This window comes from Equus asinus, chromosome 21, assembly GCF_041296235.1.
Source record: "Equus asinus isolate D_3611 breed Donkey chromosome 21, EquAss-T2T_v2, whole genome shotgun sequence".
Taxonomy (NCBI): domain Eukaryota; kingdom Metazoa; phylum Chordata; class Mammalia; order Perissodactyla; family Equidae; genus Equus; species Equus asinus.
This window is the reverse complement of record NC_091810.1, coordinates 51,526,584-51,542,329: the sequence shown is the minus strand read 5'-3', so window position 1 is coordinate 51,542,329 and position 15,746 is coordinate 51,526,584. Positions and strand designations below refer to the sequence as shown.

Sequence of the window (15,746 nt, the reverse complement as noted above, 5' to 3'; positions counted from 1 at the left end):
CACCTCCCTTACTTGGGGAGGCTCCACCTTGAGCCTTGGGGAAGGAAGAGCTAGCTGTATACTGTAGAAGCTGGAGTATCCCACACTCACTTTCCCAGCTGGGGGGCCAGCAACACAGACTTCGTGGCAGCTACAAGACTGATCGCAGGGCTGCAGTGGCAGCAGAGCTAGCTGAGGTATCTAGTACTTGAAGGCAGTAGTGGTTTCCTCACCAAGCCATTTTTCCTGTGACACAGTGGGCTTCTTTCTGGCTGCATACCTCCAAAGGTGGCTCTCCTTTTTTAAACACACACACAAACCAGCCAGAATAGATTTCTGTCGCTTGCAACTAAGAACCCTGGCCCCACATCACCATTTATAGCAATAATCTAACAGGAAATATGTGCAATACTTTAAGGGCTCAAAGTTGTCTTAGGTTCCCCAGCTCATCCGATCCACAGGGAAACCCTTGGTGCAAGCAGTGCAAAGGTTCTGACGCCCACTTTGCAAATGGAGAAGCAGGGTTCAGGATGTAAACTGTTCTGTGGACTTGGTCCCAGCATCCCCTAAGTCCATCACAAAGGCCAATTGCTGATGCAAGCAAGCCAAGGCACTCACCTCACCTGGGGTCCATCTTCCCATTCCTCTGTCCCAACATGGAGCTGAGTAGGAAATGTACAGGGCCCCAACACTGGCACCCAAGTTTGAAAAGCAAATTCTTTACAAGTCAATTCCCAGACAAGCCAGAGGTTTACAGAGCAACAAAGTGTGCTGAAGCTCCTAGGAGACTAGAAGCTATTTTAGCCTCTGATCACCTGCTTCTCAGAGCGTCACAGACTGAGGAGAAGTAAAGGTAAGACACTTGTCTCCTCTCTGGTGTGATCTACAAGTGATAAAATCCTAATTAAAACCAAATTTAAACTACAAGTCAGAACTGGCACATTTATTCATGGGGAAAAATATTGCTTAAACAAGGCCTTTTGATCGTCACCTACACATATTTCCTTCAGAAGCAGAGCGTATTTTTTTAACCAGGTGCTGGGCTGAAAGGCTGAGAGGGCAGAACCACACAAGGAAGCAACCCCCTGCGCTGACAAGGCTTGCTGCGGCCCTTGGGCGAGTTCTTCAGTTTCTCAGAGCTGCACGTCCCTCAACTGCAGAGGGGTGTTAAACGAGGGAGCAGATGTGATGTGATAAGCTCTGTGCGCTGTGGCTGGCACTGAGTAAGTTCCTGATCAATAGGTAACAACCATGGTGATGATGACAGCAGAGCCCAACGCTCTCGTCAGCACCTTCAGCACGCGGCCTGTGAAATTCCTCCCTCCAGGTGATGCCCATTCTCCCCACTCCACTGCCAAAAAGAGTCACATAACAGATCCCCGAAGCATGCCTCTTCCCTTCCCTCGGTTCTCCCAGAGCAGCCACCACTGCCATCCAGAGGAAGACCCAGCCCTTGCCCTTGAGCTCTTTAGACTCCTGAGAGCCTACACGCATGCGGAGAACATGAGTGTAAGTCAGAAAAGCCAGCCACAGTACGCGGGGCGACTGAGGGAGCTTTCACAGATGGTCTTCCCAAATGCACACCACCTCCATACCTGCCTGTTCTGCTCCTGCCCCTCCTCTTCCATGCCTCCAAACACCTATCACCCCTCCAGGCCCTCTCTAGTCAATCTCTCCTCAAGGTTTTCTCAGCGCCTCTGTCAGGTGATCTCTACCTTGCAAGTTTTGCAGCCTGGGGCACAGAGCCCAGATGGGGACACAACCCATAAGCCAACCAGTGAGATAAAGCAGGGTAAGTGGGCTCAGAAGCTCCCTCCTCTATGCAGCCTACTGCGTGAAGTGTCACCTCCTACTCCCTTGCGGCAAGCCCTCCCTCCAGGACACTCACAGCTCTTGGACACCCCTCCACAGCGTACAGCAGTACACTCTATTATAACTGGTGGCACACGTGTCAAAATCCCCACAGGGCCCCAACCTGCCCTTGCTTGAGGCAAGGACCAGCCTCATTGACCTCAGTCCCCAAGCCCTTCACAGGGCCTGGCACACAGCAGGCACTCCACAATAAGAGTAATGACAGCCGGGTACACAAGAAAGGAAGGGTAACTTATTTCTCACCCCAAAGAGGCTAGCACTCACTCCCACTCCCTAAGTAGACCGACCCTGCCTGATTATGGACTCCTGGACCCAGGGCAGGAAAGTTCTGCTCTCACCTGATGACTTCCTCTCCCAGGCATCAAACTACAATGCAAAACATCTAGTAGTACCCTGCCCTGGTCACAATGGGGGCAGGGGGAGCGCTGTCCTTGAAAGGACAAACGTTTTCTGCTCCAGCCACTCACATTTTCTCTAGACAGAGCAGCTCTTTACAGCCTTGAATCAAAACAGTCTTGGAGTGTGGATTTTGCTCCCCACAGGGCGTCGTTACCACAGCAACTGTTTTTCCTCTTGGAATTCTTTCAAGGGCACAAACTGTTGCTTCCCTCCAAAACAAACCAGGGAGAAGCCAGGGCACCAGGGAATAAGGGACGGGCCCTGAAGGAAGCAGGGCCAGACATGAGCAGCCACATCAAGCTTTGCCGTGGCATCTCCCAGATCTCTGCAACAGCTTAGAAATGGTGAGTCTGAGTCCCTCCAGGTTGCTCTGTGTGTGTGTGGCGGGGGGTGTTGAGGGTATGGGGCGGTTGTGAGTATGGGGGTGGTGCTTGTGAGGAGGTTGGGGGTATGTGAGTGTGCATTTTTGGGAGGTGTGGGATGTGTGTAGGTGTGGATTGTGGGTACTGGAGGCTAGGGTGAATAGGGAGTGTGTGTGGTCTGGGGGTGCTGTTTGGGGTATGTGGGGGAAATGTGTAAGAAGGCGCTGGGGAAGTGTGAGGAGGTATGAGATGCATGGTATGCACTGTACGTAGGGGAATGGGTGGGGCGTTCTGTGTGTGTTGGAGGTATGTGCGGGGGGTGGGCTGTGGGGAAGTATGTGGGTTTGGGTTGCAGGGGAGGTGCTTCTCAGTATCCCAAGATGAAGCATAGGACATATCCTCCCCTGAAACAAGAACACAAAATGCACTTCAATCCTGTATTACAATTCTTAGTACTACAGATCAACCATATCCAGGTCTAAATGTCTGCAGGGGTCAATTTAAAATATACAGCCCAAATCTGAAACAAACAACCTAGAAGCAAGTCTGTGAGGCAACTCATATTTCTAGTCAAAACACCCTGGTCAATTGGTCCAGAGCATGGAAAGAGCCTGGATGGCAGGTCCAGGCAGCTTTGGGGGGCCTGGCTTGGTGGGTCCCTGTCCTCCCTGCAAGTCACCGGTAAGCCCTCCTCTGGTATAAGGGGTTCAGAGTCATGGGACAGCCAGTGCAGAGCCACTGCCACAGGGAACCCAGGAAATGTCTCAATGCTTTGTTAAAATAAGTTTAAGAGATGTTCCTGCCTACAAGGAGCTGGCATGAACTGGGACTTAGTAACATTCAAAAAAATTAGCTACTACTACTACTATTATAACTATAATTATCACCAAGATGTTGTGGGAGGTCAGCATCATCAAGGACACTGCATACCAACCATCCACAAGAAAATCATCTTCTTTCTAAAAACCAAATGCCAAATAATAAATAGTGCTGAGTCATTGCTATCCTTACTGGGGCGGGGGTGGGGGGTGGGGTGGGTAGATCTTAATCCCTACCTCATACCATACAAAAACAAATAAATTCCAGATGGATTGGAGATCTAAAGGTAAAAGGTAAAACAATAAAACCTCTAGAATATAACATAAGAGCATACCATCCTGGGGTCGGCCTGGTGGTGCAGTGGTTAAGTTCGCATGTTCCGCTTCTCAGCAGCTCGGGGTTCACTGGTTCGGATCCCGGGTGCGGACATGGCAAAAGCCTTGCTGTGGTAGGCATCCCATGTATAAAGTAGAGGAAGATGGGCACGATGTTAGCTCAGGGCCAGGCTTCCTCAGCAAAAAAGAGGAGGACTGGCAGTAGTTAGCTCAGGGCTAATCTTCCTCAAAAAAAAAAAAGAGCATACCATCCTGACCTAGGAGTATGCAACTATTTCCGTAAACAGGCCACATAAGGTATTAGGGAAAAAATGATAAAAGTGGACTACATTAAAATTAAGAACTTCTGTTCATCAAAGAGTGCAGTAAAAGCATGAAAAGTCAAGGCCCAGAGGGGGAGAAAAAGACAGTCATAAAACATATACAGAACAAAGGATTCATCCAGGATCCGAATAAAGAACTCCTAGAAATCAACAGGAAAAAGTGTCAGGCAACCTAATAAAAACGGGGAGGGTCAAAAGACCAGAATAGGTACTTCACATAAACATACAAAAAGATACTCAGCTTCCTTAGTTAGGAAGAAAATGCAGATTTAAACCACAAAAGTATACCACTACACCTCCACCAACATGGCTAACATGAAAAAGACTAACCATCCCAAATGATGGAGGAGAACTCTCATACGCTGCTGGTGTGAGTGTAAAATGGTACAGTCATTTTGGAAAACTGGCAGTACAACCCTACGTGTACCCCATGACGTAGCAATTCTACCTCTAGGCATATGCCCAGCAGATATATGTACATATGTTCACCAAGACATGCACAGGATTGGGAATAGCAACACAATCCATAATAGCTCCAGCCTGAAAATCGAGAGTGGAACGGATAAAATGTGGTATATTCAAACAATGGAATACTGTACAGCAACAAGAATGAATTAATGCCACAGCCAACCACTCACAAACATAATGAGAAATATAATAAGCCAGATACAAGAGTATGTACTGTATGATTCCATTTATATAAGGTTCAAAAGAACCTTGTAAGAAAAGCCAACCTATGGTGTTAGCAGTCCAGAGTGGCTACCCCTGGGGTGCACCTGAGCAGGGAGGAGAATGGTGATTCTGGGATGCTACCATGCTTCTTGATCTGAGTGACTGATCACATGGATGTGTTCACTTAATACAAAATTACTGAGCTGATTTGTGTACTTTTCTCTATGTATAACATACTTCAATTAAAAGGTTTTTTAAGATTTTTGGGTTTTTTTTTGAGGAAGATTAGCCCTAAGCTAACATCTGCTGCCAATCCTCCTCTTTTTGCTGAGGAAGACTGGCCCTGAGCTAACATCCGTGACCCTCTTCCTCTGCTTTATATGTGGGATGCCTATCACAGCATGGCTTGCCAAGCAGTGCCACGTCTGCACCTGGGATCCAAACCAGTGAATCCCGGGCCGCCAAAGCGGAACGTGCACACTTAACCGCTGCGCCACCAGGCCAGCCCCTAAAAAGATTTTTTAATACTTCTAAGGAGTTTCTAAAAACAAAAAACTTAAGCCCATTTAGAAACCAAAAATAAATCATTAAAATCTAAAGAGAGGACTAATTCTGTCCAGAGGACTTAAAGAAATAAGTCCTCCAAAGAGAGTAATATCTCGGGGCCCCCAAGCACACCCAGAAGGCAGCTACTTGGCCTCCAAGAGGGAAGCACACCCACCCACTCATGGCCTCCTGGCTCTAGGAGACAGGTGAAAACAACTGAAGGATCCACCATCAAGGTCACACAGATTCTTCTGTTGCAAAAGCTAACAGAAAGATAAAAAACCAACCTGAATTTCAAGATTCTTTTGCTTTCCGATTTCCTGTCCCCCATCAGTGAGGCCTTGAGAACACCCAGTTATATCTTGTGATGCTATAGAAGTCACCCAAAGGGGAAAGTGAGGCCCAAACAACTGTGTCAGTGGTGGAGCAAGAAAGAGGGACCTTGTCTGTGGCTCCCTGTCCAGAACTCCTTCCGCTACATGAGGCTACCTCAGCCACTACAGGTGAGCTAAACAGTGAAGGATCCAGAACGGCCAAGCATCTTCCTCAAGAAGCCCCACTCTCCAAGGGAAACTTCGAAAGAGGGTCACCCCTTGCCCATGCCAGTAGCTTCTTCCCAGGATGTCAGACCAAGCTGAGAGAAAGTCTCATTCTCTTCCCTGCAGCCCCCTGCAGAGCCCTTCCCTGCACAGCTCCAAGGGGGAGCCAGCACCAATTCCAGCCCACAGGGAGAGCACCACGGAACTCGGCCATGAGGTGGTGGGCTCCCCAGGACCCATCTCCAGCGGGGAGATCAGGGTCAGAGGACCAGGGGGTAGGCCCTGTGTGACTTTGCACAGTCCCTTGCCTTCTTTGGGTCCCAGCTGTCACATCTGTAAAATCCAGGGCACCTCACTAGGGGTAAGACAAGAGTATAGCAGAAAAAATAAATGCGCACATCACACTTCCTATTTCTCAACTCTCTCTGCACACACCGTCTCACTTCATCTTTACCCTGGGAGGCAGGGGTTACTGCAGCCCATCTTCCAGCTGAAGACGCATAAGCTCAGGGACATGAAGAGACTTATCTAACTATCTGTCCCAGAGTTAGCAGAGTGGCATAACAAGGTGGCAAAAGCAACCTGTCCAGGGAACCCCCAGCGCAGAGAACCATGACTACGGCAGCATTCAGCTCATGTGGGAGCCACCCTTAGGACCTGCCACCGAGCAAAGCCACAAGAGCACTACCTCAACTTGGTGCTACCTCTCCTCAGGGGAGCAGTGGGTCTCACAGCTAGGGTCCGGTGAGGCCTTAAAGCAGTGGAAAAGAGGCCCAATTCACAGTGAGGCTGTCGCCACCAAGCTGTATCCCAATCTGGCTGGCCTGAACCCCACTGGCACCTTCACCTCCCACACACTTTCCTGAAAGAGCTGGACTAAGCTTGCCTACCACCGTGTCCTGCCCAAACCCATTCCAGTCCTCACCAGGCTTCTCTCAGCCCCACTGCCTCGCCTCCTCCCGACCCCCCACCCCCAGTTTCCTCTGCCGATTCCTCCTAAATTCCTAAATGCCCGCAGGCTGAGCCTCAAAGCACAGAGTGTCCGTGTCCTTCCCCGTCCATCCCTCTGTGTCCCCCCCCATCCCCCCTACTCCCTGTCCTCTGTCTGCTGTGGAAGCTCTGTACCTGGAGTGGCCTCATCTTAGATGTCTATCAGTCATCTCAGGCTTACTGTGGCCCAACCCAGACTCCTGATTTTCCCTTCAAAACCACTCTCCCCTGCTCTTCTCATTTCAGGAACAGGCACAATCACTCATTCCCACAGCCCATCTGTCAGGATGTCCTGTAACCCTCTTTGAGTGCCACTGCCTCACACCTGGGCTGATGCACCAGCCTCCTACCTCCACACAGGCAGGGCAGGGCACCCATGCTCAGGTCTCCAATGGCTCCCATCTCCCTTAGAGTGAGGTCCAGCCTCTGTGGCCCTAGCCTCCCAGGCCTTCTCTACTCTCAACCCCACCTCACCTTTACTCTACTCCTGCCCCGCAAACAAGCCAAGCTAGTTCTCTGCTTAGCTTAGAATGCTCTTCCCTAGACCTTGGCATCCCACTTCCCCCACCTCCATCCCCCTCACACCTTTCCCCTCAAAGCTCCCACTGCCAGAGGTCTTCCCATCCCAGAGCAGGGGCACAGTCCCTCCCCCAACAGCCCCCCCCCACCCCCGCAACAAGTTCCCGACTTTATCTTCCCTGTTTACATGTATAGTGTCTACCTACCCTTCCCATGGAAGTCCCTTGAGGCAGGGAGGCAGTCTCCTTCACAGCTGCATCTCCAGGGCCTGGCACACAGCTGGTGCTCAATAAATACACGTGTGGTGGCTGGCTGCACAGTTCCTGCAGTGAGGATGGGCCGCTAATGCTCCAGGGAAAGGAGGTGTTCTACTTCCAATGTGAGAATGTTGAGGGAGTAATCAGAGATTTCCAGGAAGATGAATCATCTGGGGGGCTTTAAAAATGCATGCATTTCTAGGCTCTACATCAAGATCCTGACAGGAGGTCTAGAGCGGGACCAGAGAAGAGACTGCAAATTGTCTCCCCAGGTGATTCTCAAGCACAGGTAGGTAGGTCTGAGATCCTCTGCCTGATCCAATGTCTTTATTTCACACATGAATGAGTCAAGGCCCTCAGAGGGATGACTCAATCCAAAATTTCAACACTGGCTCATCAACAGGTGTCTGTGCTGGAAGCCCCAAACCTCCACCCACAGGTTCCCCTCTCACTGGCTCCGAGATCTCCAGGTCTGAGCAGGGCTGAGAAAGAGAAGGTCAGTCCTCAGGAAGAATGGAGATTACAGACCCCATCTTGGCTGTGGCTCTGCAAACTCACTTTCTCATTAATCTAACACTTTGCACTAAAAATGAATTCTACCTTCAAAGAATTAGGGCTAGGCTGAGTAAAGCTGGGGACCAGGAGGATGCCCTCTTTGCTTCCAATGAAAAGAGGGCCAGCTCCACCCATGATCACCCAGCAGAGAGGGCTGGAGGACCACCTGGACTTCCCCACTTCCGAGAGGGCAGGTGAGAAAGAACAGACATCCCCGTTTATAAAAGGCCTGCGTGCAAGACCTCAAGATCGACATTTCACAGACATCTTTTCTGTTCTCCCAGCCACTGATGAGGTCAGAAGCTGTCTTGATTTTACAGACCAGGATACACAGGGAGGCTCAGAGCTTTAAAGATCTGCTCGAGGTCCTACAGATATGATGAATGGAGCTGAGATTTAAACCAGATGTGCTTGTCTCCAAAGCCCATGCTCTCCACTCTGCCTCACGGCTCCCAACAGGCATCCTAATGGCAATTTGTGTGTGTGATGGGAAGGAGATCCCTTTCTGGGGGCTGCTTGCTCCCCAGTACCTGGGGATGGGGAGTAGAGAAGGATATAGGCCAGGGCTTAAGGGACCACGTAGGGCTGGCAACATCCCAAAGCATCCCTGTAAGTGGTCCCTTCAGCCCCAGGTTTCCTAGTCTATTAAATACGGATAAACCAACACCTACCCCAAAGGACTGCTTCAGAGATTGAACAAGTAGTGTGATTCCCATCACAAATTGCCATGTAAATGTTATGACTGCCAACCTGCAAAAGGTTGTCAACACAGGACCTCCTCAGCTCACTTTGTGACCAGGCTGTTAGGCACAGGGATGTGGCCACACGAGGTCGAGGTCACAGACAACTTCCTGAGGCTTGAGGAGGCCATGGACAAGTCTGACTTCTCACCCAGCACACTGAGCTCTTCTTCACTGCCCTCCCTTTGCCCCCTAACACTTGCTAGCCCCTCCCTCCAGTTCCTTCCTCCACTCTCACCCCATATTGGCCAGGGACTATCCCTGGTGCACCGAAGTCAGAAAGTATCAAGTGCTCCCCTTTCCCTTGGCACTGCTCCCACCCTCCACACTGCAAATTTCTTGAGTGCGTAGATCACAACTATACCACTCTGAATTGTCAGCATTTAACTCCACTGGGTGCACACACAGAAGGCCAGGAATAAGCATCTGCTGGAGACACTAGCCATGAAGACTAACAGCTTCAAAGCCCCCTGCCCCAACTCTAGGCTCCCCAAAGCTCATCTGATGGTGATCTGGGTTTCTACCTACTCTCTCCCTTGTAGCTCTCAATAAAAGGGAGTTTAGGTAGAGACGTGATCCTTGTAAGTTGGAATAGAGGGAGCAAGTCCTCCAGAGATGCACTGTCCAATAAGGCAAACATTAAGTCACAGGGGCTGTTTAAATATAAATTAATTAACATGAAATAAAATTAAAATGTCATGTTAACCACATTTCAAGGGCTCAAGAGCCACATGTGGCTCGTGGCTATGGTACTGAACAGCACAGAGTATATATAGAACACTGCCATTGTCGCAAGAGCAGTGCTTCTCTAGTCTCTAGGGCTAGGTGAAAAACAGGAACTGCTGCTGAACCTGCAAGCTGACAGCCAGACCTTGGCCCTGAGGGGTTGGCCAGCGGGGCAGCCAATCTCCCTCTGCCTCAGGGCAGAAAGAGACAGCCTAGTCCAGACCAAATGCTCTGGAAAGCCAAGAGCCAAGGGCAAGTGTTTAGGCCAAGTTAATTACCTTTAGGAGCCACATGTGGCCACCGAGGGAAGAGGTCAGAGGAGGACAAAGTGACCTCACACTGCCCTGCTGGACAGCACAAAGGGAGATGCCACAGAGCTTCATCTACACAGCCTTGAACTGTTCACCTACTCACCCAGCTTCAAACTTCTGGATGAGCATCAAGAAACGAGGTTCAAATACAATACAGAAAAGTGTGCCTGGGCTGGCTGCCCTCCCAGCTGGAAGCCCTGGTTCCTGCAGAACTTGGCTACTGAAGCAACCAGCAGCACTTTCAAACCTCACCTCTGCCCCAGTTACCGCCAACTGCTTGCTGACAAACCCTATGGAGCATCCCCCACTGTCCCCTGTGTCCCTGAATGTTCCTACCTCCGAACTGCTCCCTTAGAAAACTCCTTTCCAGCTCCCTCAATACTCCCCTTCCCAGTCCCATCCTCCACAGCTCAGCTCAAGTTCCACTCTGCCTTCCCATGAAGTGTCTCCAGACTCCACTTGGCTTTCCCAGGAAATGAACCCCAGCAGTAGAGACTACTATTGTATGTAGTCCTTCCACCTGTCAACCTAGGCTGGCTGACCTCCAGGATGCTGCTCTGGGCAGTGCTGCACTCTGTATAGAATCCCCTGCCCACAGGGGGTCTTGCATGGGCTGGAACCCGGGAAAGTCACTTATGCTCCATGACCTTGGGCACCCCAGCACCTCTTGTTTTGCCCCCTCACAAATCAGTCACGTCAGGTGGGTTAACAACAAAGTGCTTTATAAGAATGCCAAGCTGCACGACTACGACAGAGCTTTACTGCTGAATAATCTATGGAAACCTTGTGACTCTAATTTTGCCTTCATCTGTCACAATCTCAGGACTAATGCCTCCATAATATCACCAAATTATGAGCTGATGTTCTGGTGGGGGATAGTGGGGAGAAGATAACACCAAGAGGGAAATCAACCCCATGCCGAAATCCTGCTGTCTCCAGCGGAACCATGCACACAGTAAGGATCAAGGAAGGACCTGCCACTGACTGCTAGGGGACCAGCAAGGAGCCATCCCCATGGGGCAAAGCAGGCACTCTCCATCAGCAGGGGTCGACTGAGAACGCACTCGACACTGGAGTCCGTCCTACAGGAACTCATCCTCACATCAGAGGACTGAACTAAAAGTGTGGAGCCACTTCCCCACTGAGGGAAGAGACTCCTTGCTTCCTATTGCAGGCAGGCCATACTTCCTCCCCAGCCTCACCACTCACAGATCCCACAAGAAATGACTGTGGGCTGGAAAATTAACTCAAACTTTAGACCCTTGACTGTCTTCCTTCCAGGCATTTACCCTAATAGAAATGTCACTCAAGAACTGTGGAGATTAAATATGACATTAAAAGCACAAGCAACAAAAGAAAAAACAGATAATAGAGAATTTTCACTTCATCAAAATTTAAAAACTTTTGTGCATCAAAGGACACCACCAAGACAGTGAAAGGACAACCCAGAGAATGAGAGAAAATATTTGCAAATGTCGTATCTGATAACAGTTTAATATCCAGAATATATAAAAACCTCAACAACAGAAAGACAGATAACCTGATGAAAAAATGGGCAAAGGACATGAATAGATATTTCTCCAAAGAACTCATACACGTGGAAAATTAGCATATGAAAAGATGCTCAAGTGCACTAATCATTAGGGAAATGCAAACCAAAATCACAGTGAGATACCACTTCACACCTACTAGGTTAGCTATAATTTTTTTTCAAAAAAGGAAAATAACAAGTGTTGGTAAGGATGCAGAGGAATTGGAACCCTCAGGCACTGCTGGTAGGAATATAAAATGGTACAGCTGCTGTGGCATACTTTGGCACTTCCTTAAAAAGTTAAACACAGAATTACTATATGACCCATTAATTCCACTCCTTAGGTATATACCCAAAAGAACTGAAAACAGGGACTCAAGCAGATATTTATACACTAATAAGTACACCAATAGCAGTATTAGTCACAATAGCCAAAAGGTGTCCATCAACAAATGAATGGATAAACAAAATGTGGTATATACATTCAACGGAATATTATTCAGCCTTAAAAAAGGAATGAAATTATTCCATGCTAGAATATGGAAGAACCTTGAAAATTTATGCTTATGCTAAGTGAAATAAACCAAATACAAAAGGACAAATATCCTAAGATCCCACTTATATGAGATATTTAGAATAGGCAAATTCTTTGAGACAGAAAGTAGATTACAAGTTACAAGGGGCTGGGGTAAGAGAAGAATGGGGAGTAATTGCTCAGTGGATATGACTTTCTGTTTGGGGTGATGAAAAATTTCTGTAAATAGTAGTGATGGCTGCACAACATTGTGAATACACTTAATGCCACTGAAAAATGGTTAAATGGCAAGTTACCATAATAAAAATAAACACACACACTTACACACACATAAAACGAACTATGGCAAATAAGGCTACACTCATCCTTGTCAGCGGGAAGGAAGGCCAGAATGAGGATCCAGAGAGGATTAAGGCATGTACCTATGGGCAGCTTGGACTTGGGGCTATACTCTTTTCCACTGTTGTTTTTCTGACCAGGTAATTCACAAAACCTAAAAGCTATCAGAATGTATATAGCAAAGTTTCTCAACCCACCCCTACTCTGCATCTGGGCAAACAGGACAAGTCAGTGCGTAAAGAGTCACCACCTGTTCTCACGGTCCCTCCTAACCCTAACCCTCACCTGCGATACCTCCTAGTTAGGGGGCCTTGGGCAAACCACGTCACATTTATTGGCCTCAGTGCTTCCACCTATAAATTAACTCTCCTCCTTCCTTCTTTTCAGGGTTGTCATCAAGACCAGACAAGTCAGGCAGTTGGTATCATTAGCCATGTGAAATCTGAAAATACTGTTGTCTTTAATAAAGAAAATTAAACTATCTCTCCAGCTAAATGAAAGCTGCTTGTGGTAGACACTTCTGTCTGCTTTGTTCACTCACTGCTGTACCTTCAGTGCCTGAATGGCGCACAGTAGGTACTCAGTAACACATCTGCGGAAGGAATGAATTACCAGATCCAAAAGCCCATTTTGAACCAACCCAAACAACACTTCATCACCTGCCACTGTTCTTCCATTCACACCATAGCTTGGAAACTGAAGAGTCAACAGAAAATTCCAACTTCCCCTTTCTATGCTGGAAAAGGACAAGACAGAGTGGAAAAATCAGGAGCTCCTGGATAGTAAAGGCACGCCAGCAAAGGAAAAAGCTTCCAGTGGAGTCAAGAATGTGACTTCACAATAACTCTTGTTTCTTAAAAAGGATGCAAGGAAACTCCAAAGGCCAGTGAGCTCTCAATTCCAAGATAGAAGCCACGTGATTTCCGAATGCACATTTTTCATAAATGAGTTCACAGCCAAGAGCTTTCTGAAGCCAGAACTGTCAAGATTAAACTCAATTAAAATAGCAATCAGTATGGCAACAAATTGGGTAATGTCGATGAAATGGACAAATTCCTAGAAACACACAATGTACCTAAACTGACTCATAAAGAAATAAAAAATCTGAACAGACCTATAACTAATAAGGAGACTGCATAAGTAATCAAATACCTCCTGACAAAGAAAAGCCCAAGGCCAGATGGCCTCACTGAGGAATTCTACCAAACATTTAAAGAAGAATTAACATCAGTCCTTCTCAAACTCTTCCAAAAAAATTGAAGAGGAGGGAATACTTCCTAACACATTTTATGAGATCAGCATTACCCTGATTCCAAAGCTGTAAAAATTTATAAAGGAAACCTTGACTAAATTTTAGTCCAGAAAGCCTGTATGGGAAGCCCTCACACTCTATCACACATGGTCAATTACTCCCAACAGGAAGAGGCACAGGCTTGCATCTCCAACTGGAAGGTGTTTACTTCTTTACTACCCAGCGGGAGAAAGGAAGATTTCTGTCCTTGCCCAGCAATAGCCCAGCCAATGAGAGACTGTAGCAACCCAGCCAACGAGAAGCCTCTGTACTTTGGTTTCCCAGTTTCCTCCTATGGACATTTTGCTTACTGTAGCCTCTCCCAACTCCCCCTTTTCCACTATAAAAGCAAGCCCCTTCCTTTGTTTCACTGGCTTTAACTATGGTCCACCACAGCCTGCATTTCCTTTGGCTATTCCCAAATAAACTCATTTTGCAGGTAAAACAATTGGCCAATTTACTTTTTAAGTTGACAAAGCCAAAGACACTACAAGAAAAGAAAACTACAGACCCATATCCCTCATGAATACTGATACAAAAATCCTCAACAAAATACTAGCCAACTGAATTCAGTCACATATTAAAAGGATCATTCCTTTATTCCATTATTCCACCATGACCAAGTGGAATTTGTTCCTGGGATACAAAGATGGTTTAACATACAAAAATCAATCAATGAGGGGGCTGGCCCCATGGCCGAGTCGTTAAGTTCGTGTGCTCCACTTCAGCAGCCCAAGGTTTCACCGGTTCAGATCCTGGGCACAGACATGGCACAGCTCATCAGGCCATGCTGAGGTGGTGTCCCACATGCCACAACTAGAAGGACCCACAACTAAAATATACAACTATGTAACGGGGGGGGGGGGGGGGGGGGGGGGGGAGAAAAAGCAATTCAAAAAAAAAGAAGATTGGCAACACTTGTTAGCTCAGGTGCCAATCTTTAAAAAAAGATCAATCAATGTAATAAAATAATAGAATGAAGGAAAAAGAAGAAAAAACACATGATCATCTCAATTGAAGAAAAAGCATTTGACAAAATTCAAGTCCTTTTCATGATAAAAACAGTTAACAAGCTAAGACTAAAAGGAAACTTCTTTAACATGGTAAAGGCCATATTTGATAAACCCACAGAGAACATCACACTCAATGGTGAAAGACTGAAAGCCTTTCCCCTAAGATCAGGAACAAAACGAGGATGCCTGCTTTCACTTCATTCAACGTGGTACTGAAAGTTCTAGCCAGAGCAATTAGGCAAGAAAAAGAAAGAAAAAGCATCCAAAATGGAATAGAAGAAGTAAAATTATCTCTGTCCAAGACGGCATGATCTTATATGCAGAAAATCCTAAAGAGTCCACAAAAAAACTGTTAGAAGAAACAAATTTGGCAAAGTTCCAGGATACAAAATCAACAGACAAAAATCATTTACATTTCTATACACTAGCAGTGAACAATCTGAAAAGGAAATTAAGAAAATAATCTCATTTACAGCAGCACCAAAAAGAACAAAATACAAATAAATTTAACAAAGGAGGCTAAAGACTTGTACAATTTTAACCAAGGAGACTAACAGCTTATACAAGAGAACGTCGCTGAAAGAAATTAATGACTTAAATAAATGGTAATACATCTCACACTCATAGACAGGAAAACTTCATTTATTAGGATGTCAATATTCAAAATGATCTACAGATTCAACGCAACCTCTATCAAAATCTCAATCATATTTTTTGCACAAATAGAAAAATCCTAAAATTCATATGGATTCTCAAGGGATTTCGAACAGCCAAAATGATCTTGAAAGAGAAGTAAGTTGAAGGATTCATACTTCCTGATTTCAAAACTTACTACAAAGCTACAGTAATCAAAATGATGTGGTACTGGCCTAAGGACAGACATATAAGACCAATGGAATAGAAGAGAGCCGAGAAATAAACCTATGGTCACACGATTTTTCAACAAGGGTGCCAAGACTATTCAATAGGGAAAGGACAGTCTTTTCAACAAATGATACTGGGAAAGCTGGACATTTACATGCAAAAGAACGTATTAGACCCTTACATTATACCATATACAAAAATCAGCTCAGAATGAATCAAAGACCTAAAT

At 46.8% G+C, this 15,746-nt stretch overlaps 1 protein-coding gene and 1 long non-coding RNA gene across 5 annotated transcripts in view; one reads left to right on the top strand and one right to left on the bottom strand.

Moving 5' to 3' along the window:
• The window catches only part of CCDC12 (coiled-coil domain containing 12), a 58,510-nt gene that overhangs the window by 37,183 nt on the left and 5,581 nt on the right, over positions 1-15,746 (bottom strand). The gene's annotated exons all lie outside the window — the stretch shown is intronic.
• Positions 2,313-15,135, top strand: LOC123279399 (uncharacterized). The gene is made up of 3 exons (XR_006517432.2): positions 2,313-2,594; positions 7,815-7,901; positions 12,737-15,135. It is a non-coding gene; the product is annotated as an uncharacterized lncRNA (long non-coding RNA).